The sequence below is a fragment of the Anastrepha ludens genome, chromosome 4 (assembly GCF_028408465.1).
Source record: "Anastrepha ludens isolate Willacy chromosome 4, idAnaLude1.1, whole genome shotgun sequence".
Lineage (NCBI taxonomy): Eukaryota > Metazoa > Arthropoda > Insecta > Diptera > Tephritidae > Anastrepha > Anastrepha ludens.
The window spans coordinates 66,699,756-66,726,599 of NC_071500.1; the positions used below are offsets into that span (position 1 = coordinate 66,699,756).

Below are 26,844 nucleotides of genomic sequence, written 5' to 3' on the forward strand. Positions count from 1 at the left end.
TTTGGGTACCAGGACATGAGGGACTCGCAGGAAACGCGAAGGCTGACTTTTACGCCAAAAAGGGGTAGAAGGGCTATTTATTGGACCACTGAAAAGTTTTTTCTATCTTTTAATGAACATTTAAAAAGTATAAAAAATTTTTGTACTGGTTAAAATAAGTTGAAAAAAATGTTTAACATAGAAATTAGTAGAGCGCTGCAACGCTGGAGTTTCCAACTGGCGTACAAGATACAGCTCGTAATTATTATCTAAAGCAGAAAATTCAAATGGAATTCTAGTTATCATAATTTTTTATTCTAGTTGAACTAAGAAAACTGAGAGAAATTCCAAAATTTCAACTTTTTGGAGGTTTTAAAGAAAAAAATGCCTTTCTATAAAAAAAAATTCACTTCAACTTGGTATAAACATCTTGAAAATTTTTTTTATATCTATTTTGTTAGTTCATTTCAAAAGGTTCATTGGTTTTTTTCATTCATGTACGCCAATTCAAAGAAATCATAAAAATTAAAAGTCGAGAAAAGAAGATAAAGTTTGTACTATAGCTGTCCGGTCACAGCGTAACTACCTAAGGCTCGCCTACCTTTGATTTGTATCTACGGAAATATTGAGAATTAGGCTCTGTAACTTTGAATGAATATTCTGAAATATATTAGGAATCGCTTAAAACGAAAAAAAAAAAATTGTTTTTTTGACCTTATAAACCAGGCTCCCCCCTTAACACAATAGGATTATCTAGTACAAGATTATGCAGGTTCTGCTGGATGAAGAGGTGTCCATGGAACACTCAATCGCCAACTGTGAGGTATTAGGCCACAGGAGACACAGAATCCTGGGCTCGTACCTATGTACTAGAGGAGGAAGACCTACAATTGCTCCCTCCTAAGGAGCTGGTTCGATTCCTCGGTATACTAAATAATAATAATTAAGTAATTAGGCGCGCACAATAGATCAATCTGGTCACAGTGCCATATGATATTGTGATATACATACATACATAGGTAAGATAAGCTCCATCAGCATCGGCAGGATTTAAGGCGTTAGGCTACTGGAGCAGTGTAAAAGATAAAAAATTCCTCTACGGACAATTAAATAAAACAATATTGCATGAAAGGTAGTTTATTGTCATGTATAAATTTTAGTTTTTTTCTCAGAATAATATAAAAAAATTATACTGCATTTGTAACTTTTAATTTACGATAAACAAAAAAATCTTTTCGATTATAGCTATAGAGATGGTATATTTCTGATGTATCGATTTTTGGAAAATGGCGCGTTTTTAATATTTCACCTTTTAATAATCAATATGAATTTTTAAAATATCCTGAAATCAGCACACATTTCGCGAAACTTAAATCAATTATTAAGAAAAGTAAAATCTATAGAACGAAAAAGTAGAAAACCAATATTATTAAGTTCCATTTAAAAAAAAAAAAAACAAATAGAATACATGAGATTATTTTACAATTTAGAGCTTAGTAATTTGTTTTGGATCCCCCTTTGATTATGGCTTGTTGAAGTCGTCGTGACATCGATTTGATTAAGTTTCTTATAATATTTTGATCAATTTCTGACCATTCGACATTAATCGCACTTCTAAGGCTCTAAGCGCTATTAAACTGTCCTCCATTTTTGAAAGCCGATTAAGAAAGTAAGACCGATAAGGTCATGGCTGCAAGCAGTAGGTATTTTTTTCCTTGCCAAAAAACCTTTTGTTGCTTTAGAAGCGTAATCAGCTGCGTGTCGTGCTGGAAAATCCACTCCTACCGAAATTATCATAAAAAAAGTACAAAGTACTTCGTCAAGAAGTTTTATGTACAAACATATACATAAGTACAGGCGCTTTTCCTTTGACACTAATGGTTGTCCATAACATGACAGAATCGCCTTCGAAATAACGACCCATTCTCTCCTTCTCTTTCTTCCGTTTGTCATACCAATACATTTGGGAACTATCTGACCCATCCAGATTATATTTGTTTGCGTCGATAGTATTCCTCTTCCCCGTTCGTTTTCCCAAAATTGGCACTTTTTTGTCAATCTAGGCCAGATGTGTGTTATGAGGTTAACTTAGGCTTAAGTATTCGTTTTACATATTCTGGACTAGCAGCCGATGTAGTAACTTCCAAATTAAGGATGTGTTTAATTTCAGCAAGGCTATTTGATTTATTTATAGCGAAGCGTGTGATTTCCCGAATATCTCTGGTCCTAAGTTTTAGTTTTCTACCACTTCTCTTGGTACATTCGTAATTTTCTTTCAAGTAGAAGTACACAGCTGTGCATTTTTTTTTAATTTTTAGGCACTCTCTCGCTTTCGAGGGCATCTTTTTCCATGCTAAAATTTGTCCCTGCTCAAATTCAGACAAAACTTTTCGTCTTGGTATTATAATTTTTTCGTGCGGTGTAGATAATAGTGCCAAATATGCGTTCGAAGTCTCGGTAGTCTTGCGTAACTGCACTAGCCTCCCATCCCAAAGGGTTGTGGGCTCAAATCCCACGCAAACTTATCCTTTCCATCCTTACTCCCGCGCAATAGTCAGCGCAAATTTGCAATGTGGCTGCTAAAATAAGCAAAACCGACACATTGCCTCAGTGGCGCCAGTAAGAGGAAGCGGGCGACCGCGGTAATAGCGCAGAACACATCAAACTTAGCGAAGTCCTCAACCATCTGTACAATCCTTTTGGCAGAAAAATGTGAAACACAGATGGCGCTTCAAGCAGTAAGAAGACGTTATTCCTAAGCAACGACAGGTGGACATTCCGACTATTTAGGTCGAGTAGCGGCAGGCTAATCACCTACACTGTCAGAAATCAAAAATATATTAACGAAGCCAACGCAAGACTGAGTGCTGTCGAGGCCCTATGCTCCAGAGAGGAATGAATTAGGAAAAAAACAAAAACAAAAATTCGTTCCAGAAAAATGCATTTAACCATTAACTGGAAATTAGGGTCGATTCGACGAACACACGAACACAAACGGGTAAAGTTTTTCTCATCATTTGCCTAGTGGACTCTGATTTCATTCTTTTTAAGTTTTATTATTATTAAAATTTGTATGACAAACTTGTGTGATACATTTTTCGTAAAAAAATCCAAAAATAAAAGCACTACGCCAATGCGACGGAAACTATTTAAAAAATTTGTAAAATTTCGTTACACTCCACGGGTTAAACCTTTCGATGCCTCCGGCATACACTGAAGAGCAAAACTGTAACAAAATGTAATACTTTCTATTTCAACACATTTTTTTTAGACATGTTTTAACAAATCAAATATTTTTTTTGCATAACTTTATTGGCATGTATGTAATCTCTCTCTCAAACCGGTTTGGTGTCAATGCAACAACAACAACACTAGTAGCAAGCAATAATGCAAATAAAGACAAATGTTACAGTTTCGCACTCAACCCATTTTTTATTTTTTACAATAAATAAAATAAATATTAATAAGATGTCCAATATCCTTTGGATTTTTTCAGCTCGTGGATACGATTGGGCATACTTCGTGTATACCTCAAGACAAAGTCAGTCGGAATAGCATCCCATACATCGCGTGTTCGCTCCCACAGCTCATTAACTCCACTGGGCGGACTTGAATATTCGGCAAGCTTCGATTTTACATGACTCCATAAATTTTCGATTGGGTTCATGTCCGGTGATTGTGGAGGCCACTTCAAGTTACGAAATTTTTGGCGTTGCATCCAATTTCGTACAACATGTGCGGTGTCATTGTCTTGCTGAAAAATTACTTTTTCACAACTTTTTTGCTCTTCAGTGTATATTCGCTGCGGCTACGAGTTACATGGTTAATTCGATCCGTCCAATTTCTAATTACTTCTTCCTATAAATCTAGATGATAAATCTAGTAATCAGCAAAAATGCGACTCAAACAATGGGCTTTTGGCCTCAATTCTTACACGAGCTATATTTTATAGGGACGTAAGCCAAGATCCGTACATAAAATTTTCCACGTAGTCGAAGAACAAAGGCCAATAAGTTGAGAATGACGACGAATCGGTATTTCGGCGACTTTAACATTTCACTCTATGAACCTTGTGAACAGATTAATTTTTTTCTCAAAATAAATATCCCCAATTTGGAAGCTTTGTTATGGCTTTAAGCGATTCTTGATGACATGCCAAACCATACTGAACAGAAATGTCAACACAGTTTGCCAATGATTAACGATTTTTTATGGCCGGAATTGAATGGTATTGATCTAGACAACGTTTATTTTCAACAAGACGGCGCTACGTACCACGAAACCATTGATCTTTTACAAGAAAAGTTTCCGGACCGTGTTATCTCTGAGGTGATCACCATTGGCCACCGAGATCTTGTCGTTTAACACCTTGTGACTTTTTTCTTTGGGGCCACGTGAAAGAGAAAGTCTACTCCAACAGCCCAGGGTCGATTCAAGACCTCAAAGATGGAATTCGTGAGGCTATCGATGTCATAGGACAGCCACTTTGCAATTCGGTTGTGAAAAATTTCATGAAAAGGATATTGTCCTGTAAGCGTGGTCGTGGTGGTCATTTGCCTGATGTTATTTTCCACTATTAACGGCATACCTTCCTCTTTATAATGAAATAAACATCCAATCATTTATATTAAAAAATGGCATTTTCTTTGAATATGAAAATAACACCTCTTATTAAAAAACCCTTTATTTTCAAATTCAAAATAACAAAATACTATATTTTTGAAAACATTAAAAAAATTTGCGCACACTTGACTGAGACCCGGTTCGCGAAGCACACAGTTTAAATCCAATGTCAATATTTTTGCATTTTATTGTTGTTGCTAGTTTTAATCTTATTGTTTATACAACTTTGTTATCAGCTCTTAAAATATAATACACTACTAGTAGATTGTAAAAATGTCAGTAATGTTACTAAGTACATTCATAAGACTTATTTATAGCATCTAATACCCTTTAAGTATCAGTCTAAGAGAATTCTTAACGATTTCGCTGTAAAATGTCTGAAGCACCTGAATTACGCATCGAACAGGTTAGTTGGTAACAAAATTTTCTTATGTACATACTTACATCCATACATACATATACAATAATATGTATTTAAAGAGGGGAAATATTCGCATGATTTTCAAAATTTTTCTTAGACGTATTTTCCGTATTGCTAATGCTAGTACTTGTAAATGGTCACCCAGATAAACCCAAATATGTATTATTAAAATTAAAAGCAAAGGGGTTATAGGATGTGCTGTTCTTATAACCTCTCCATTCAAAAGCTAACCTCACCTGTTCGTGATGCATCCTACTCTTTACCGGCCAGGAAATGCTGTTGCAATAGCTTGTTGGAATAGGCTAACTGACAGCCCTAGTACTAGGATCGAATACAGATCTCTACATTCAGCCCCTCATCTTGAAAAAGATAATCCACTTCAGCGATTACTGAAACCGATCGTCATTTCCTCCTTACTGGATTAATAGGACAATAGATACATATATACTGGCATCAAAAACCACATCTCAGTAATATAGAGAATGCAAATGCCATGAAGCACCTGCCCATACGAGCCAGCTCTTTTTTGTATTCATATTATAGTCATCACTTTCGTGATGGTGGTCTTCAGAACGAATTTAATACTGTGAGACTATCTTTGCTTCAACTGCGCCCCAAAAATAATAGTCAAGAGCATTAAACTCTGGGCTTGAAGGTGGCCACAAATGTGGTGACTAGTGAAAGGGAGGATTATTGTGGAGCCAAGAATACACGTGTTTTGGCTTATGCGTAAAGCACTAACTCAAAGTTTCGGTAGTAATTTTTAATAATTTTCAAAATATAGTATTCCCATTCATGAACTTCATGAAACTAAAACTGAATTTTTGACATGTTAGATCATATAAATATTTTTTTTATACAAATGTGTATATACATATTATGTTGTGTGTATCCCCATTTAGAACCCCGATAGAGTATTTCAGTATCAAGCTTCGGGTTTTTTTTAGAGCTGTATAGGCAAAACGGCCGCTGTCGCCGAATGAGTTGGTGTGTGCCTACTATTCGGTGTTCCTATCATTTGGTGTTTCCAGCCCGGGATTTCGAGCCTATGATATGGGAGTGAAACAAAGTCAAGCCTTACAAGATCCAAAAGGCGTATGATCTCATACGAAAGCAGCAACAAGTCAGACTTGAGAGAGCCGACGAGATGTTTCGCTTGGCCGAAAGGCAATTTCATGATGTTTTCTGACGAGAATATTTTTCAAATTAAGCAACTCGTAAACTCTCAAAATGATGGGGTTTATTTGACCGACCGTACATACGAGAATTAGAGTCATCGATTGACCACCACTAGGCAGCTCCAGCCACAGGTAATGGTTTGGGCCGCTGTAACCGCAGACGGGTGATCTCCAATCGTTTTCACCGAGCCTGGTGTCAAAGTAAATGTGAAATATTATCGGGAAAGTATTCTGGAGGTTTCTTTGAAGCCGTGGGCAGAAAAACAATTCGGTGGCAGACCAAGAACGTTTCAACAGGACTCAGCATCGTTTCACAAAGCTCGAGTGAATCAAGAATGGCTAAAAATCAACGTTCCGAACTTCATAACGTCCACACAATAACTCGAATTATTCTCTTTGCGTCATTTTGGAGAGCAAGGTCCGTACTAAAAGATTCGCCAGCCTTGACGCGCTGAAAAAAGCCATTGTCCGCGAGTGAGCCAAAATACCTGCAAGTCACATACGGACAGCTTGCGGTTCGTTTCTGGACCCTCTCAAGGCCAAAGGCAAGGCAAAAGGTGGTCATATCGAGCAAAATTGATTCTTAATTTTGTATTATTTTCACACATTTTTTTCGTTGAATTAAATAAAAGTAATTTTCCTAACTAAATTTATAGCTTTTTTAATTGGTTACACTTCGAGTGCCGGATCCTGTATGTATACGATTTTCGACTATTGCAAGCCCTCATCTGTATTACATAATAATTTTCGCTACACTACTCTAAAAATTCGCAATAATAAATAAATATTTTGGTACCTCTGTGGGGATTCCCCAATTTTTTTTTTTTTTAAGATACCCAAAAAATGTTTGTTTACATTTCTTGGCGAGTTTCTTGTTTCTCCCTCAATATTTAGCTTAACAATTCAGAAGTCTTTGCAGGGATCGTGCACTCAATAAGACATCACTACTATCAACAAACAATTCATGACAACGAAATCTTTAAAAAAATAAGCAACTCGCACAAATAAACTTCAACGAGGTCTTTACATCTGTATGTAGAGGAAAGTGCATATACATACATACTTACGTACATACACATGGACGCCCATATGAATGTACTCCAGTTTATTGGCATTTTCAATTAAGCGATCAATTTAACGAATTAAGGCGTCTGCATTTTGTATGGGTATTAACTTTGCCTGAGTCACAACGATCACATGCGATTTGGACTTTAAAGCCGTCACTAATAAGAAAAGAGATTGTATAGAGCGTAATCTCATCACACATACTCGAACTGTACATGCTCGTATGTATGCAAATACAGTATAAAAGTATATAGTACTTTGTTGTTTGGTAAATACTATACGTCAATTGAAGTTGATGAGGAAAGTCTGAAGTCGCAAAGAAATATTAAATTCTACTTGTCTGTGAACTGTCACAGGCCACTCGAGGCCAATATAATAATCCGTCACGTAGAAAGCTAGAGCATTTCCCCGCTTATACACTTAACTTGTCTGAATGACACTCGTTAATTTATACTCTTCATGTTCAAATAAAACTCTAACGAAGTTTAAGTAGTGACAGGTCTTTTCGGCATGTTACCGAGTATTTCATTGATATACAATTTTACAACCGAATTTTTGTATGTTTGTATGCTTCTATCAGGGAAACGCGGTATATACATACATATGTATACATACAAGGTGCCACAAAATTAGTCATCAGATTTTTTTTTATAAAAACTTCGATTAAAAAATTTTAAATGTTGATGTTAATATTTTGAAATTTTATAAACGTTTTCTGAATTTCGTACAAAGTTGGGAAGTTTGATATATACAATGAACTATACTTTTATAAAAAATTAACGAAAAAAATATTACATGAAAAATATTGCGAATATTGTAAAAAGATTATATATATATTATGGCGGGTCAATTTAAAAATCGCTCATTACTCTGTGAAAATCGTATTCTAGGGATCAAAATAAGAAACCTTGCCGAAGGAACCATACCTCCAAAACGAATTCTGATGTCCCCCATTTCAAAATATCACCATTTTTGAACTTTACATGAAAAAATCAGCTAAATGGCTATGTTTTTTCTTTATTTTTATTTATTTATAATAATATTTATTATTTATTTATAATAATATCTATTTTTTCTGTTAAGAAATTTATTTAGTCAGAACATATGTAAATGAAAAAATTAATTTAAGTGAGTTATAGAAAAGAAACTAAAAAGTTCGACCCAAATTGGGGGACATCAGAATTCGTTTTAGAGGTATGGTTCCTTCGGCAAAGTTTCTCATTTTGATCCCTAGAATATGATTTTCACAGAGCAATGGGCGATTTTTTTGCCTCCCCACAAATCGACCCGGCCTAATATATATAATTGGCAATTAAACCCTTTATTTGGTGTTTGGCCGAGCTCCTCCTTAAATTTGTGGTATACGTCTTGATGTTTTTTTCACAAATGGAGGAACGTACTATTTCATGCCGCCGCCGAATGGCAGAAAGTTGTTTATGAGAAGCTTTTTCATGACAAAAATACATTCGGTTGCTTGCCATTGCCTGCCGAGGGACGACCCTATTTTAAAAAGATTATGTGACTTAATTATGTGAGCACAAGTGTAGATGCTCTTAAAATTTGGAGACCCCGAAATTGAATTTATAGCTATCCTTTAATGGACTTCTTTCTTATAAATAGAGCTTGAATCCGAAACTGCCAAGAATAATGTTGAAAAATATAGTTCTATACAACTTGACCCGCCCTTATATATGTACGCACAGGGTCCGCCATGCGATTAAAAAGGCCAAAATTTTAGTTTGGAAAAATTTCTTTTATTCAATTCAAAGTAAAAAATGTGTGAAAATAATACAAAATTAAAAATCAATTTACTTTTACTCGATTTGACCACCTTTTGCCTTGACAATGGCCTTGAGACGGTCCAGAAACGAATCACAAGCTGTCCGAATGTGACTTGCCGGTATTTTGGCTCACTCGCGGACAATGGCTTTTTTCAGCGCCTTGTTCTCCAAAATGGCCCAAAGAGAACAATCCATCGGATTCGCGTCTGATGAATTTGAGAGCCATTGTGTGGACGTTATGAAGTTCGGAACGTTGATTTTTAGCCATTCTTGATTCACTCGAGCTTTGTGAGACGGTGCCGTGCCCTGTTAAAACGTCCATGATCTGCCACCGAAATGTTTGTCTGCCCACGCCTTCAAAGCGACCTGCAGAATACTTTCCCAATAATATTTCGCATTGTTGCCGCTTTGGTGGGAGATCATGCGCCTTTTGGATATTGTAAAGCTTGACTCTGAAGTCATTTTTCAGTATGCGGCGGACGCTAAGGTCAGATATTTTCAATTCTTTCACATTTGATTGGCACTTCGTCGGGGATTTCACTCAAGTCGCTTCTTCACTTTTTGAACCATTTCACGTGACGTTGCAGTCTTTTGATGACCACCTCGATGACGTTTCGCGATGCTACCAGTCTCATTGTAACGAGTAATGGTGCGATAAATAAAAACTTGATTTACTTTAAGGTGCTCTTTAAGGTACTTGATCTTACGAACGATCGCTGGTTGTGATTTTCCAGCCAAATATAATGCAGTCACACTATTACGTTTGAAACCCATTGCTGATTTTCTTTTTTCGCGTTTACTCTCGGCAAAATGCTTCGGCGCTCTTGTAAACAATACTCTGGACTGTCATTTAGCCAACTAACAGAATGATGATGCCCGTTCATCAGCTGCGCGAGCGGTCTGAAGTTGGTTACACTAAATAATGTCCACGAGGAACTCCACCCTAAATACCAAGCTCATCATTTCCGCCTGAGCGCCCATACAAGCCCGTACATAAACTTCTGCCTACCAACCTATATACATAAATAGGTATGCATATGTAAAAATCCCGGCAAGCTATTATGCAGTCAAGACTCAAGTCAATAATAAAATAGGGAGACCGAACTAATCAACTCCGGTCAGGAACGAATGGAAAGATGATTTAGTACGCTAACTCTAAGTATAGATATTTACAACGATGCGACGTTCCAAACTAAAATCAGAAGCTGCGCTCTGAACAATATTTTTCGGAACCTCCAAACAATCACTATATTCTTAGCTAGTCAGACAGCCATTAAATCACTCTACTGATACTATTCAGAGGAAAAATTTTTTAGAAGAATTCGTAAGTGGAGCAAATGATCGAATTTACTTAACAGAGTGGTCACTCGGAGATTTAGACATGCGAATCGATATTTATGTACGTTTGTATGCTTAAAAAGTAATGTTCCCACTGACCATGAGTCATGACGCTCGCTAGTCACTTTGGTGTAGGTGTTTTTGAACCATATCGTCAAGGTTAATTGAAAATTCGCCAAAAAATGGCATATCGGCGAGAGAGCGTAAATATTTTAACATTATGCTCCGCAATCACACAAAGCCACACGGCGGCCAATATTGGATGAGAGAGAACCTTACACACTGCATTTCAACCGAGCAATGGCCTTAACGGTCAGCAGATGCAGACTTTTCAGATATCCGACTTTCTGTAGGTGGCATTTTACTTATATTGTCCAAGGTCAGTATATACTACACTTTTGATATGCAGAAGAAGGCTCTTCTTCGCATGGATCAGTCATGTTAAAGGCGATCATATAAATTCCAATGAACAAATAGAACTTTTTCTTTAATTTTTTTATGGACACAAATGTACAAAATTGATCGTCAAGTCCATCATGATAGTCCTTATAAGTTATAATTTGGTAGATAACAATTTTGTACTCAAACTCATACAAATTAAAAAACAACGTGTTTCATAGGACTTTTCATTATGTTCGGATCATATTTTAACGAGAGCTTCTTCACTCGACTCAAATATTTTTTCGTAGTGCCATTTCTTCATATTTCGAAACGGGAAATAGACACAGGAGCCTAAATCTCGGAAAAATGCGGGATAAGAAAGCTATTAGTAAACCGATGTGCAATTTTACCATTGCGACTGGGGACTTTTTGCGCCATTGCATTGATCTGGTAGAAAGGTGCATGTCCTTCATTAAATGCAGTCGAGTGTGCTCAAGAAATTGATTTTCCTCACTTCAAATGACTCTGTCATCAAAACTACTCGACAGAAGAGCCAATGACTGCCGATAGGCCGAGAACTGCCACTTTGGTAGCATTCCCAAAAAATTTGTGAGGAATATTTTATACTGTTGCAACAACAACAAATGAATCAGAAAATTGAGGTGCTCTCTTATGAAATATGCTTTTTATCAAGCAAAATATTGCGTTTGTCATTCCTTCTAATTTCTAATTTTCATAGACTTATTGATCTACCCTAGTACGCTGAAGAGATGCTCGCTCTAATCAAGTCATCCTTTAATGTAGGTTTTCAACAACAATTAAAAAAAGTCAGAAACTATATTATACCAGACGCAAACCTGCTCAATATAACCGGAAGAATTAAAAAAAGAAACTATATGCGGGTCTGCACAGTAAAACCTCCCTTTTAGGGATGTCACAATGGGTCCGTTGCCTCCACAGCGGCAACGCATTTGACTTCGTGACGGGTAAAACGTACCGCGGTGCCACAATGAAAGTATTGACGCATATAAACAAACAAAAAAAACAGATGCTCTCGCCGGGAATGCAAATATTACATATCCTTGCGTATCAACAGGTTTCTGTTGGTTATGAAATATATTATAACATTAATGCTTATTGAAGGGAAAGGGCTTTTAATAGAATTTGTGCTAGCCGTAGACGGTGGGTGTGACCATAACTGCGGGATTGGGACGCACATTCATTTTTCAGGACAACTTGGTTAAGCACAGCCTTTCTTCTACCCTTTCAAACTTTTATCGAAAAGATAAGGATGCATCTGATTTGACTCAGTTAATTTAAACTCCACTTATTTTCTGCTGTTAATTTGATATAATAAAAAATACCATCGACAAAAATTTGCGCCATACAAAATTGCTCCTCTTTAAACAGTTGCCATTTTCGCCGCACTTGCAGTACGGCAAAAGTAGAAAGTTGGCAGTTTTTGTGCATTCCAACATGACGTACGGCACGCATGTGACACTTTCGATTTAAATATGTATACATAATCTATTTTGCTGTCAGTCAAATTCGTAGCATCAACGGGCCTATTAGGGGGACACTCACCGTCAGTCAACTTTTGCCTACATAAAGAGAGGGTAATTTGTTCCGATAACTAAGACTTGTTATACAGGGTACGGCACTCGAAGTGCAACCAACTTCAGATCGCTCGCACGGGCATCAGCTGTCTGTTAATTAGCTACATGACAGTCCAGAGTATTGTTTACAAGCGTCCGGAAGCATTTTGCCGACAGTAAATGCGAAAAAAGAAAATCAGTAATGGATTTCAAACCTAATAGTGTGACTGCCTTGCATTTTGCTGGAAAATCACAATCAGCGATTGTTCGTAACATCAAGTACCTTAAAGAGCACCTTAAAGGGAATCCAGTTTTTGTTTATCACACCATTTCTCGTTACAATGATACTGGTAGCATCGCGAAACGTCATGGAGGCGGTTATCAAAAGACTGCAACGTCACGTGAAATGGTTCAAAAAGTGAAGAAGTGAGTTGAGCGAAATCCCCGACGAAGTGCCAATCAAATGGCGAAAGAACTGAAAGTATCTGACCGTAGCATCGACACATACTGAAGATCCAAAAGGCGCATGATCTCACACCAAAGCAGCGACACCTCAGACTTGAGAGAGCGAAAGAGTTGCTTCGCTTGGCCGAAAGCGGCCATTTTCCGAACATTGCGTTTTCTGACGAGAAAACTCTTCAAATTGAGCAATTCGCAAACTCCCAAAACGATAGCGTTTATTTGACCGACCGTTCATACGAGAACTTGAGTCATCGATTGGCCACCAGGAGAAAGCACCCGCCATGGGTAATGGTTTGGGCCACCGTCACCGCTTATGGGCGCCCTCCAATCGTTTTCATCGAGCTTGGCGTCCAGGTAAATGCGAAATATTCTCGGGAAAGTATTGTGGAGGTTGCTTTGAAGCCGTGGGCAGACAAACATTTCGGTGGCGGACCATGGACATTTCAACATGACTCGGCACCGTCTCACAAGGTGCGAGTGAACCACGAATGGCTAAAAAACAACGTTCCGAACTTCATAACGTCCACACAATAGCTCTCAAATTCATCAGATGCGAATCCGATGTATTATTCTCTTTGGGCCATTTGGAGAACAAGGTCCGAACTAAAAGATTCACCAGTCTCGAGATGCTGAAAAAGTCATTGTCCGCGAATGAGCCAAAATACCTGCAAGCCACATTCGGGCAGCTTGCGATTCATTTATGGACCCTATCAAGGCCATAGTCAAGGCAAAATGTGGTCATATCGAGCGAAAGTAGATAGATTCTTAATTTTGTATTATTTTCACATATTTTTTTACTTTGAATTGAATAAAAGTAATTTTCTAAACTCAATGTATGGCCTTTTTAATCCGCCCAAATATTTTATTGCAGTGTCATTTCTTCAGATTTCGAAACGGGGAAATAGACGCAGGACACCAAAAGTGTCCGTTTAATGGAGGTGTCTGTTAGGAGTGTTTACCCTGTATATCGATGTGCTACTTACCAAAAAATTCCAAACTCGCGTGACTTATCGCTTGTATATTTGTGTATTTTTGTTTTTGGTTTTTGCTGCTGAATGCTGTATGCACACAGTTGCAGGCAAATGATATGAAAACGTTGTATACGGAAATAATTTTGTGTTGTAATAAATAGTTGCGCGAAAAATTTCACTTTTTCTGTTCGAATACGAGTGCACAGTGAAGATACTCAAATACATGCATTTCTTGCTATATAAAATTTACTATGAAATTAACACGAAACATGCGAAACGGCCACGATCGTGTTAAGTTCCCCCAAATGGCTACATTGGAAAATGTTAAGATTTTTATTAAAATTAATGCGTTGCGTTCCAGTTAAAACTCGATTTGTTGATTTTTGTTTTTAACGTGTGTGCAATTTTTCAACGCTGTACTTTTACTTTTATTATGCGTATATGACAATTGAAAATTGTTCTTTTTGTTTCACCCAGCACACACACTTGGCTCTTAATATTCTTGGAAAATGTTCAAATATTTAACACCTGCTGCCGCACAATAGTCTTCACATGCAGCAAATAAATCCTTTTTTAATTTTATTTTATTAAGATATTTCTCTTCTTTTAATGCAGATTTGGTTGATTGATCTCAGAGGTTATACGTATGCACATATATCTACATGTATTCATACATACATACTCTATAATGCTTTCCTTCTTTTATTTTTAGCACTGTTTGAACAAATGAAAACGAATTTTCTCGTCGACTTTTTACTTTAATTTGTACGTTTTTACACGCTATTTTTTTCTTTAATTTTTGTTTAACTTTTCTATACGCGCCTTACGTTGTTTAATGATCAACGATGATGATTAGACTGTTGTCCCCAACTCGTGCGGTGCGCCTGGCTGCCACTGCTTCGATCGATTACCCTGCAAGAATTGTATGATGAAAACTAATACATAGAAGATTATTTTACTAGTACACATTTGCACATTTTTGCTTTAGATATAAACTAGCGCAAAAGAGACCATACCCTTCAAAAAATGTACGTACACATACGCAAAGAAACAACGCCAGAGTTGTATTTCTCAGGAGAGAAGAAATCAAAGTGGATTTTTCAGCCTAAAAGCCCGAGTTTAACCTCAGCATTGCGAATTGATTTTCAAGAAAAAAATATAATATTAAAAACTAAATTAAATTCTCCAGATCGCTGATAAGTCGGAAATAACAGAGCAGAACAAATGACGAGTTCATTGGTGATAGCTAATATGCCCCTCTTGTAGTTCTGAATCGTGTGACAAGACCTCGAATAAGAGAGAGATAAGTTTATTATTTATAGAATGTTAAGAAAATACAGCGAACAAATATAATTATTTGAGTTTCATTTATTTGTGTCTATTGTAACTAAAAATTGCACATTTGATAGATGTATTGAATATTTATTTCATCGCTGACCACAACGAAGCATTAGAGTCAGCAGCATTGCTAAATGTTTCATTTGTCGACAAAATCCTTAAGGGGGCAGATACCTGTAAACGGCCACATTTTCCCTGATTTTCATTCAAATTATTTAAAATAAAGAGGTCAATATATATTTTTCAAAATCGACATACGGTTTATTTATACATTAAAATAAAAAAAAATTTATTTATTTTAATCATTTAAAATGGCAGATGTACACTCAATTCTTCCAGTAAGGTCGCAGCGGGGCTTCTCAATCGACGGGCATTGTAGCATCGGCGTCAGTGACCAGAATACAAAAAACCAAACATTTTTTTGTTTATGAATGTCATAATTTCTATATGAATTAAACAAAAATGGAAAAAAAAAATCGCGGAATAAAATTCTTAAAAAAATTGAATTTTGTGGCGAATTTTTTCTACTATTTTTGCTTTGAAAAAATTATTTTTTCGAAAAATTTTCGAATTGTAAATTCACATAGAAAGTAGTATCATAAAAAAGATGTGTGCAAAATTTCAGGGAGATCGGTCAATAACTTTTCGAGTTATCGTGTACGCCAATTCGAAAAATATAGTTTTCAGAAAAACGCCTCTAAGGTCGGCAACGTAACTATACCTCTCCCAGCGCTCGAACGCAAAGAATAGAGTCGTCACGGTTGACGATCTATAATATAAGAAATACTTAAATTTGCGTTCTAAAAAAAGGTGTCTGTCCCCTTAAGTTAATTTTTCCACACAGGCATTGTTGAATATTTGCATTAACAGAGACTATCATATGATCGGTCAAGTGACAATCACTGTTCTTGCAGGGTATTCTACGCTGTTTCCCGACGATTAGCGAGCAACGATGTAGTACTCTGATGGCTGGCTGAGAAGTTTTTAAGTTGGTAGCATCAACACTCCACAAGTCTCTCTGACATTCGTAGATACGAATGTATGTATAATCACAGCATATGTGTTTGCATGTATAGGTGCTGCAGCTAGACAGGCTGACAAGCGCAAATATAAGGTGTTCTAATAGGGGTGAGTCTATACAAAAGTGATAGAAAACAAGATTGTGGTGGAAGTGAAGAAAACTGCATAATTTTGGGCATGACATGCATGCAAACGAAACACAAAAACAAAAAACTAAAAGACCAGCAATAGTAAAAAAACATGAAAATTTAGGATAAGTTCATATAATTAAAGAAGTTAATAGAAACGTAATGGAAGAAAACACAGAAGCGCGTGCGTCAACACAATAACTGATTTTGAAAAATTTGTTGTTTACTACTACTTACATTACTACTCCGTCATTAATGTCAAGTCACCATGGCAAGTAAAAATTGTACAATGAATGACTTAATGTTGTTTATCACTCGCGGAGATTAAGAAAATTCATCACCAAAATCGTGCGAATCGACCTCACCACAGCTTTCCTTGTAGCGTTTTCTGGAGTTCCAGGTCCAATAATCCGTAATAGAGTGTCAACACCCGATAGCCATTCATCAACTCCAGCCGGTGCTATGCAGTAAAGTCATTTAAAAGTGGACCTCTTGGATCAATGCCACTGTGCGAAGCCGAATATTCAAACGATGGTGTATGTAATCCCCATATCATGACACACATGAGCCTTTGAAATGGAAAAAAAGAATTTCGTTAATACCACACACATACAGCTGGATTTATTCCATTTCGACCAGCCCTTATTGGATAATCCTATATAATACCCGACTTTTAACGTTGAACCATCACCCCCTTTGGCTGTGGTGCGCATCAGTTTGTCTGCGCTAGGCGGAAAAAATTTCATTGTTTGAGATAAGTTGAGCTAAAATAGAATAAGTGAAACGAATAGGGATGAGAATCGCGTTTAAATTAATATCATGTGAAATTTTTATAAAATAAATCGTGTTGCTTTTACAGTTTCTTTAGAAAACGCTGAGGGAAACGCCATTTCGGTCAACGGTGAGCGCTACAAAGTCATAATAAACGCTTTTTTGAGGTCTGAAATTGAAGACTTGGACTTGGAGGATCTTAGGTTTGAGCAAGATGTCGCCTTATGGGGTTAAGGTTAGTCAGAATTTTCAAAATATTGGATTTTTTTACATTTTTTTAAGTATAAATCTTAAAAATATTGTGTGAAAATTTGAAGTGAATCCAACAAATACTTTTCGATTTATTCAACAATTAACAAAGGGCGTATAACTCTTTAAATGCATTTTTCTCAAAACTATGTTTTTTGAACTGATGATCACTGTAACTTAAAAACCGCTTGGTAGATTTCAATAAAATGTATACTGCTTTTGAAAAGCATAAAAAACTCGTGCCTGATCGAGGGATTTTTTTTTAATTTCGATTTTTTTTAATAATTAATTGCCGGTTTTTTCTCGAAAATCTGGAAAATATTTCCTATGATTATTTATTAATAAAACTAATTTCTCTTGTTGGATTGATTTTAGATCTAAGAACTTGTGATGATCACCACCGCGAAACCTTTTATTAGTTTATTAATTTTTTTTTTTTTAATTTTGCTAAAGTCAAGTCGAAACATGCTGTATTAATGCTATGTTTTTTTTTTGTAAAATAAAGCAATTTCATACCATCTTTTCGTCGACTTCAAAGCTGCATTCGACAGTACGAAAAGGAGTTTCCTGTATGCCGCGATGTCTGAATTTGGTATCCTCGCAAAAGTAATACGGCTATGCAAGATGACGTTGCTCAACACCAGCAGCGCCGTCAGAATTGGGAAGGACCTATCCGAGCCGTTTGATAACAAACGTGGTTTCAGACAGGGTGACTCGCTGTCGTGTGACTTCTTTAACCTGATGTTGAATTTAATCGCTCAGGCACAATTTTTTATAAGAGCGTACAATAGTTGGCGTATGCCGATGATATCGATATCATTGATAATTCTGATTGATAATCTAATTCTGCCACACATTTTAATCTTAAATATTATAAAATTTCCATTTTGAGTTAATATCTTAAATGTCTGTTTTGAATTTTGTTATATATTAATGAATAAATAAATAAATAATCGATGCTCCACTAAATCAACCACCCTGTACATCGTGCGGAATTTAAAATATATTTTGGTGGTAGATCGTCAAAAACAATATTCTTTATCCTAAGACCTTACTGCCGATTTACACACGGATACATCTAAAAAGGAAGACACTGGAAATTCTCTTTCCATGTTTTATTCGCGGTCACACGGGTAAAATTGTTTTCGGCAACAATTTGACGTTTACTACTTTAGCATCTTCTGTCTCGGATATAATCTACAACCCGCTAACATGTAAAGCCGAGCGCGTTCGACAACAGTTTCTTAAATATTTCAATGAGGAATGCAGAATGGTTAAGTAATAAATAATTTTGTATTTTTTTATTTACATACATATATAGAAATTTTTATACTTCAATAAAAAGAAAATTAAATTAAAAATACTTCATATCTAAATAATTAACTTAAAATTAACTTGAGTATCTACAAATGGAAAAAAATTTAGAAATCTGCATAAACACGCCCCATAAGTTTTTTAAATTACACCTACTTTAATAGGAAAAATAATCCTGCATTTCCCAAGCAGCATTCTGATGTTTGTCATCGTTAATTTCTTCCGTTTGATTGAAAACTAACACAGAACTCAGAACTTTATCCCACAAAAGAAGCAAATGAATGAAGCAACTGTCAAAAATTGTTCGCAGCTAATTTTATTGATGATTGGAAATACGAATAAGAAGCACAAAGCGTGGAGACAAAATCATCCCTTCTCTCTTCCCCATCCGTTCTTCTCCCACGAACAAAATGTTTCCCTTCCAAATGTCTCCCTGTGTAAATGGTCACTTATATTCAAATACTTATACATAAATGACCCGATTTACACGAGGAGACATCTCGAAGGGAGACACTGGAAATTCTCTTTTGATGTTTCATTCGCGTACACACGGGCAAAAATGTTTCCGCGACATTTTGACATTTAATACTTTAGCATCGTCTGGTTCGGCTGTATTCTAGCACGCGCTTACATGTAAAGCAGAGAGCGTTCGACAACAGTTTCTTAAATATATGAATGAAAAATGCAAACTGGTTAAATAATAAATAATTTGTTGTTTTTTTATTGAAATATATTTATAAATTCTTATACTTGAATAAAAAAAATTAAATTAAAAATACTTCATATGTAAATAATTAACTTAAAATTAACTTGAGTATCTCGAAATGCAGGGAAAAATTAGAAATCAATATAAACATGTCCCATAACTATTTTACATTATACCTAATTTACTAGCAAAAATAATCCTGCATTTCCCAAGCAGCATTCTGATGTTTGTCATCGTTAATTTCTTCCGTTTGATTGAAAACCAACACATAACTTAGAACTTTCTTCCACAAAAGAAGAAAACGAATGAAGCAACTGTCAAAAATTGCTTTAAGATAAGAAATACGAATAAGAAGAGCAAAGCGTGTCGCCGAGTACGGGAGACAAAATCCCTTCTCTCTTCCCCGACCGTCCTTCGCCCCCGAACAAAATGTTTCCCTTCCAGATGTCTCCTCGTGTAAATCGGGTAAATACACTTTCATCGGCCTGTACTCCGATTCTTATTAACAATAATAAAGACTGAACTGAACAGTTCAGGAGGTTAATAGCTTATCACTACACTGTCGGTATCTATGTACTATGCTAGTAAAGGCACCGCTCACCTCGTTTCTGTGGCTCCCAAAAAGAATTTTATCCAAACTTGGTCATCGCGAGCCTCAACACAAAGCTGTCAGATAATATTTTTCATCTTAGAAGAGGTTGAATTATTCCACACAAGACCTATGGAGCTGTTCGTATCGGAGAAAGAAGTTCCAAATAAGACAGAATGATGAATTGTATTGTAGCTTATGAATTATAGATGTACATATCCCGGTTCATCCTCCTCAACGCAAGAAAGACAAATGTGCTCATATAAAGGGTGATTTTTTAAGAGCTATAGCAAAGTTTAAAAAAAAAAAACACACGTAAAATTCAGAAAAATGCATGAAATTTTTATTTAAAGTCGATAGTACAGTCCATATAATTTAATGTTTGAAGATTATTTCATGCAAATGTTGACCGCGACTGCACTTCAAATGGTCCATCCGCTTAGTCCAATTTTGGCATACTCTTTCCAATGTTTCGGCCGGTATCTCTCATATAAATGCTTTAATGTTGTCTTCCAATGCGTTAATTGAAGCAGGCTTGTCTGAATAGACATGAACTTTAACATAGCCCCACAAAAAATAATCTAAAGGCGTTATATCGCACGATCTGGGTGGCCAATTGACAGGCCCCGAACGTGAAAATGTTCACCGAACTCGCCTCTCAACAAGTCCGTTGTTACGCGTGCTGTGTGGCATGTGGCACCGTCTTGCTGAAACCACAAGTCATGCAAGTCAAGCTCTTGCATTTTGGGCAAAAAAAATTTAGATATCATTTCACGGTAGCGCTCACCATTCACAGTTACGTTACGATTCGCAGCATCTTTGCAAAAGTACGGACCAATGATACCTCCAGCCAATAAACCGCACCAAACTGTGACCTTTTCTGGATACATTTGTAACTCTTGCAATTCTTCTGGATGATCTCCACTCCAAAATCGACAATTCTGCTTATTTACGTACCCATTGATCCAAAAATTAACTTCGTCGCTGAACAGAATTTTTCGATAAAAAAGTGGATCTTCGGCCAACTTTCCAAGAGCCCATTCACCAAAAATTCTGCGTTGCGGTAGGTCGCTCGGCTTCAATTCTTGCACCAGTTGAATTTTGAAAGGCTTCACACCTAAATCCTTTCGGAAAATTTTCCACGTTGTTGAGTAAGAGAGGCCCAATTGCTGCGAACGGCGACGAATCGATAATTGATGGTCATCATTAACACCGGTCGATACAGCTGCGATATTTTCTTCAGTTCGCACTCTACGTAAGCGTGTTGGTTGTTTGATGTCCAATAATGTAAATTTGGTTCTAAAGTTAGTCACAATAGCTCGAATAGCCGCTTCAGTGGGTCGATTAAACTGACCATAAAATGGAAGAAGCGTGCGATAAATTTTCTTAACAGAACACGCATTTTTATATTAAAATTCAATGATTTGCAAGCGTTGTTCGTTTGTAAGACGATTCATGGTTAAATTGTAGACCAAACTAAAGATGTTTGACAGTGAAACAAATCACGAAACGTGCGTCAGCTGTTTAAACCGACTGTTTAAAAAGATAATAGCTAAATAATCACCCGTTACAATAATGATACGATTTCAATTATTTCGTATTTTTTTATTAAAAAACTGAAAAAAACCCGAGTTTCAGAGAGGCGCGGACATTTTGTCAAAATATTTTTTTTTTGTATTCTAGTAGCGGGGCTTAGCTACAATCATACTGATTAATATTTTTTTTGGTTTTTGTGTTTCAGATGAATAGAAGAGTCGGAATGGACAACACCGTCCTATTTTTCGGGAAGGTCAACTTCAGCTCCATTTTTTAAATTATTAAAATAAATAAATTTTTTTTTCCATTTTTGTAAATATGTAAAAAAAGTTAAATAAAAAGCCTGAAAAGAAAACTTAAATATCGTTATTCATTTTTTGTTTTTTTTGTAAAACAAAAATTCCTGAAAATACTCTAAATTTTCGAACTCTAGACCACCGGGACCGCTTAAACAAAAGTAAATTAATTTTCGGGCCCTATCCGTAGAATTCAGATCTTGTTCGTACACACTTTTGCTCCTACATGGTGGGCCTTTCAATGATTGGAAATTAATTCGACTAAGATTAAAAGATCCCTGAGTATTTCACAACGATTTTTTTTTTAACTTAAGATTAAATCTTGCTGCTAAAAATAGAAAATAGTTTGATTAAAAAGACTTCCATGGCTAACTTCACAGTTGCCCATTTTGTCAACCCAATTTTCCATTACATTTTCGCGAGTTTGGGCTCTTATTTTGCAAATGGCAACCTCGATTTCATGCTTCAACTCTTGAACAGTCTCTGCATCGATGGTGTAACATTTACTCTTAACTGCGCCCCAATTAAAATAAGTATTCTGAAATTAAAATGTGGCTTTTAGGCGTTTAATTGAAACCAAGATTGAGAATCTATTCTTCTCTACATCGTGGGTTCATATCACCCTTTCGGCTTATTATTTGATTTTCGAAGATGGTACGGTGTTTGAACAACGGTAAGAACAACCTTTTTAGTTTGAGGAAAACAAAAAACCAGTTAACATCACCTAAAACAAATACTATATTGATGCCGCCCAATCAAAACCCGCACCAAACAGTCACTCATTGTAAATGCGTGGTCTTCTCAATGATGATCCTCAAATGCGGCAGTTCTGTTTGTTTATATGTACAGCCATCGAGGTGAAATTGAGAGATTCATTTGAGGCTCATTTGAGAGATGATTTTTCAGTAAAAGGAAGGCTCACCACTTTGAAATATGTCTCACCTTTCTTCAAGTGTAAAGTGATACATTTTTAGATGCTAACCATAAACGAAATTTTTTCAACATCACGGATGATTTTTTATAAAACAGCTGATCAAATACCAACCTCTAAACGCGTATTCTGAAAAAGTATTTCCTAATCGTGTCTGCTGATATCGTAGCATTCAAGTCGATTCTTACGATAATGACCTTTTTATATTTGCCAATATTTGTGTAAATAAGGTTAATTTAATAGAAAATTAAAAACAAAAATACGAACATAAACACAATATACAAGCGAACATTAGGAGAGTGAAGAGAGAGAGAGAGAGAGAGCAAAAAAATAATAACTCACAGTTGTGTAATTATTATTGTATGTTGTAAATGGAAAGAGCAGGGCAATAACACGAGAGAGGAAGCAGTGCACGTACTTGAGCAGGAACTGATGAACGCAAGCACTGGAGGATTTCACTAAAAAACGTAAAAGATGCTGTTGCCAAGCCTAAGCAACAGGGGCGTGTTATTGAATATTGATAAGACGTGAATGTAAATTAATGCCTACATATGTACGTGCATACATATTTGCAGTATATGTATATGCGTGTGTATGTGTGGATTTGACTGCATATGTACTTACATTGAGGTAGCATTTAATTAAACAAATATGCATATCAATACAGGTAGTAAGATTTTTACACTTTTTTTTTTATTTTGTAATACTCGTAAGTATCTTAACTACAGCTGGACAAGCAGTAAAGTGTTTTTAGCCAAAAATATCAAATGACTGTCAATTACAGTGCGATAAATGCCTAAATGAATATCATCACAGATTTTTTATGCATTGTATTCGTACGAACGCATACGCAGGTGCTTGCTAATGACTTAGTCGTACTGTCAGCAGCTCATTCATGATCAGAACACTCACGGTTGTGAATAATGAATGCCAGTAAAGGCGTTTTATTTTTAATAGGGGTTTTCCCAAAGCGCTCGTTAAGGTTGTATTCGTTATTCTATAACTTCGGTAGTGTATTTTGTTCTTGTAAAATTTGAAAATTTAGCCAGTAAAATTTTAGCGAGTTACAGGGATCTTATTCTATCTTAACCAAATTTGTTAATGCACCAACTGAAGTGCTTATACGAGGTGTGTTCAAAAAGTTTCGCGAATTTTGTGTTTTTCAAAAATTATTCATTTATTCATTAATATCTATTTTGTTCCCTTCAAAGTAATTCCCATGAGATATTATGTACTTGTGCCAACGTTTCTTCCAATCTTCAAAGCACTTCAAAAAATCATTTTTTTTATTTTGTCCAGCTTCTCCTTCGATGCCGTCTTTATCTCGTCAATCGTAGCCTCGTCCTTTCATGGGCCTCTTCAGTTTCGGGAACAAGAAAAAGTCACAGGGGGCCGGAACTGGGGAATACGGTGGTTGTGGCATTATTAGTATGTTGTTTTTGGCCAAAAAGTCGCGCACAAGAAACGATGTGTGAGCAGGGGTGTTATCGTGATGCAAGAGCCACGTTTTTTTCTTCCACAAATCCGGCCGTTTCTGGGAGAATAATATTCCTTATTGACCGTTTTACTTTGCGGCAAGAACTCATGATGCACAACCCCCTTGCAATCGAAGAAAACGGTAAGAAAAACTTTTACATTCGACCGAACTTGGCGCCCTTTTTTCGGTCTTTGTTCGTGCGGCAGCTTCAATTGAGATGATTGAGCGTTGGTTTCCACGTCATAACCATAAACCCACGATTCGTCACCAGTTATGACCCTCTGGAGCAAATTTGGGTCGTCGCGGACCGAGTCCAACATCTCATTAGCAATGTTCTGAGAACATTTTGTACCACCGATAAACGTTGCTTTGATCCAAAGTAGCTTCTCCGTATGACACAGCCAACATTCGGAATGCATCCGCGCACTTAATTTCGTTTTTCACACAAAATTTTATACAGGTTCTTTGATCCATCTTTTTGAATAGGTAAAAATCGAAGACAGCTGTCAACAATTAACTGAACATTCAAAATGGCCGAACTTGTCGGCAAGAGTGAGAGACATGAGTACCAACATATCGCCACAAAAAAATCGATATCCGAATATACGTAACCACCGAAAATTCAAAATTCGCGATACTTTTTGAGCACACCACGTACAAGGCGGCGCAAAATTTTTGCAAATTACGTCTTACGTTAATCAAATTTGTCACTTGTAAACTAGACAACTGCAGCATACAAACAGACAAGCAATGGAGTACGTAAAGGTCAAAATGTAGATTTCCATCACGCAAAATATTTTTTAAAAGTGCAAAGTTATACATTTTGGATGATGCCTTTAGACATACATATGTAGAAATAAAACTTAATTAATATTCAAAAACAGACCCGAAAGCATGAGAAGCCAATAAAAAAATGGGCAAAAGAGGAGCTGCATAAGCTTTTAAACTGTCTACCCTAGAACGTTGATATTGAGATGAAATGGGTTAAAGTATCTTCGGGCCAATAAATAGATTTGGCCCACAGCTGCGCGCTATGGCTAATGGTGCTCACACTCATCAACGTAAACGTACGCCTTTATCAGCTGACACAATGAAACTAATGAGAGCCCCATGTAAATGAATTCACACCACCGTAAATCGTTGTTTCATCTTGTAAGTATGTACAAAGCATTATTAGGTCAATTCGTACATATCAGTCTCGTTAGCCTTTGATTAGCGAAAAGTCTTTGGAAGTAAGAAGGTCAGTCCTCTATCCTTCATTTGTTCATAGCATCAATGGCAGTATTGACTGCTCATTTCATTTGAAAATAATTAATTTGAATGTACCACAGTGTAGTCCTCGAAGCTCTCTACTTTTATCAATCTCGGGTTCTCTCCAACTAGATTTTTCATCTCTGGAAAATTTATTTTTTATTACAACATATTCTACTTTTTAGGTATTTAAATCATGGCCGATATTTAATCTACATTTTATGTGTAATTAGTCTGCAACATTTGGAGGCAGGGCATGGCAAATATGTTTACGGATGGCTCGAAGTTGGACGGAAGAGTTGGTAGGGGAATATTCTGCGAGGAGCTCCCCATCAAGCTCAAATTTAGGCTTCGGGACCGCTGTAGTGTTTTCCAAGCAGAAGTACCCGAAATTAAGGAAGCTGTGGATTGGTTGCTCTCTTCTGTAATTACAGTAAAGGAGGTAAATATCTACTCCGACAGCCAAGCAGCAATTAGGGCAAAATTAGTCGGGGATTGCCTGACTTCCCTCTCAATTGCAACGGAATACTTCGATATTAGGCACATTTGGGTTCCCGATTACAGCGACATACAGGGGAAACTGCTCGACCAATGAGTTGGCTAGACAAGGGACCCTTGTGGCGGCCTCATCGCAATATGAGAGGATTGGAGTTCCCTTAAGAACCTGTGGTCCCAGCGAGCGCTGGGCTAGTGCGCAAACGTGCAAAGTCGCGGGATTCTTCTGGGCGCGGGTAGATCAGGGGCGTTCGAGAGAGCTTCTGAGGCTAACAAATCCACAGCTATCGAAATTCGTAGGCATCCTCACACTGTCCGTTAAGTGTCTATGCGGTGAGGCATACCATTGCTTCAAGCCCTTTCTGCAGAAGCTGTCTGAAGGATGAAGAGGAATCATCTCAGTACCTTCTTCTCAACTGACCTGCTCTCGTCGGACTAAGGTTCAAATATCTGGGCTCTCATGTTTTCTCTACACCAGCGGATATTGCGAGTTTAAGTACCACACATCTGGTGAAATTCATCAGCAGCTTGAAGCGGTTAATAAATATGTCAATCGTCACTATTGGTCGTCATCCTCTATTCCAAGCCCTGGATTCTGTCTGGTTCCTCCCCATCTCCTGTTCCCCTCTTCTCCCCCTGTATGATATCCCAACGCACAAATTTTTAAATTTTTGTCCAAGTGGGCCCCTCGCAAGAGCAGACATTTAACCTAACCGAACCTAGTCTGAAGAAGCTTGTGTTCATAAGCTAAATAAGTAATAAATAAATAAAAATTCCCCTTCGCTCAATACGTCTAAGGAGAATGGAAAAATAAGATTATTAAATAATGCATTTCACCTAATAAGTCAACTTCAATCGTTGCAATTCTCTCAACTGCATGGCTATGAAATATTCAGAGATTTTAGACTTCACACTTTTTCGTTGCATACTACTTCCTTTTTTCTTTTCA

At 36.7% G+C, this 26,844-nt stretch overlaps 1 protein-coding gene across 1 annotated transcript in view; it reads right to left on the bottom strand.

Annotated features, from left to right (window-relative positions):
• Positions 1-14,655, bottom strand: part of LOC128859645 (putative phospholipase B-like lamina ancestor) — a 75,866-nt gene extending 61,211 nt beyond the window's left edge. The window contains exon 1 of the mRNA XM_054096615.1: positions 13,807-14,655. The gene's annotated coding sequence lies outside the window, so the exon portion shown is untranslated. The remainder of the gene's footprint in view (positions 1-13,806) is intronic.
• Positions 14,656-26,844: the final 12,189 nt, after the last annotated feature.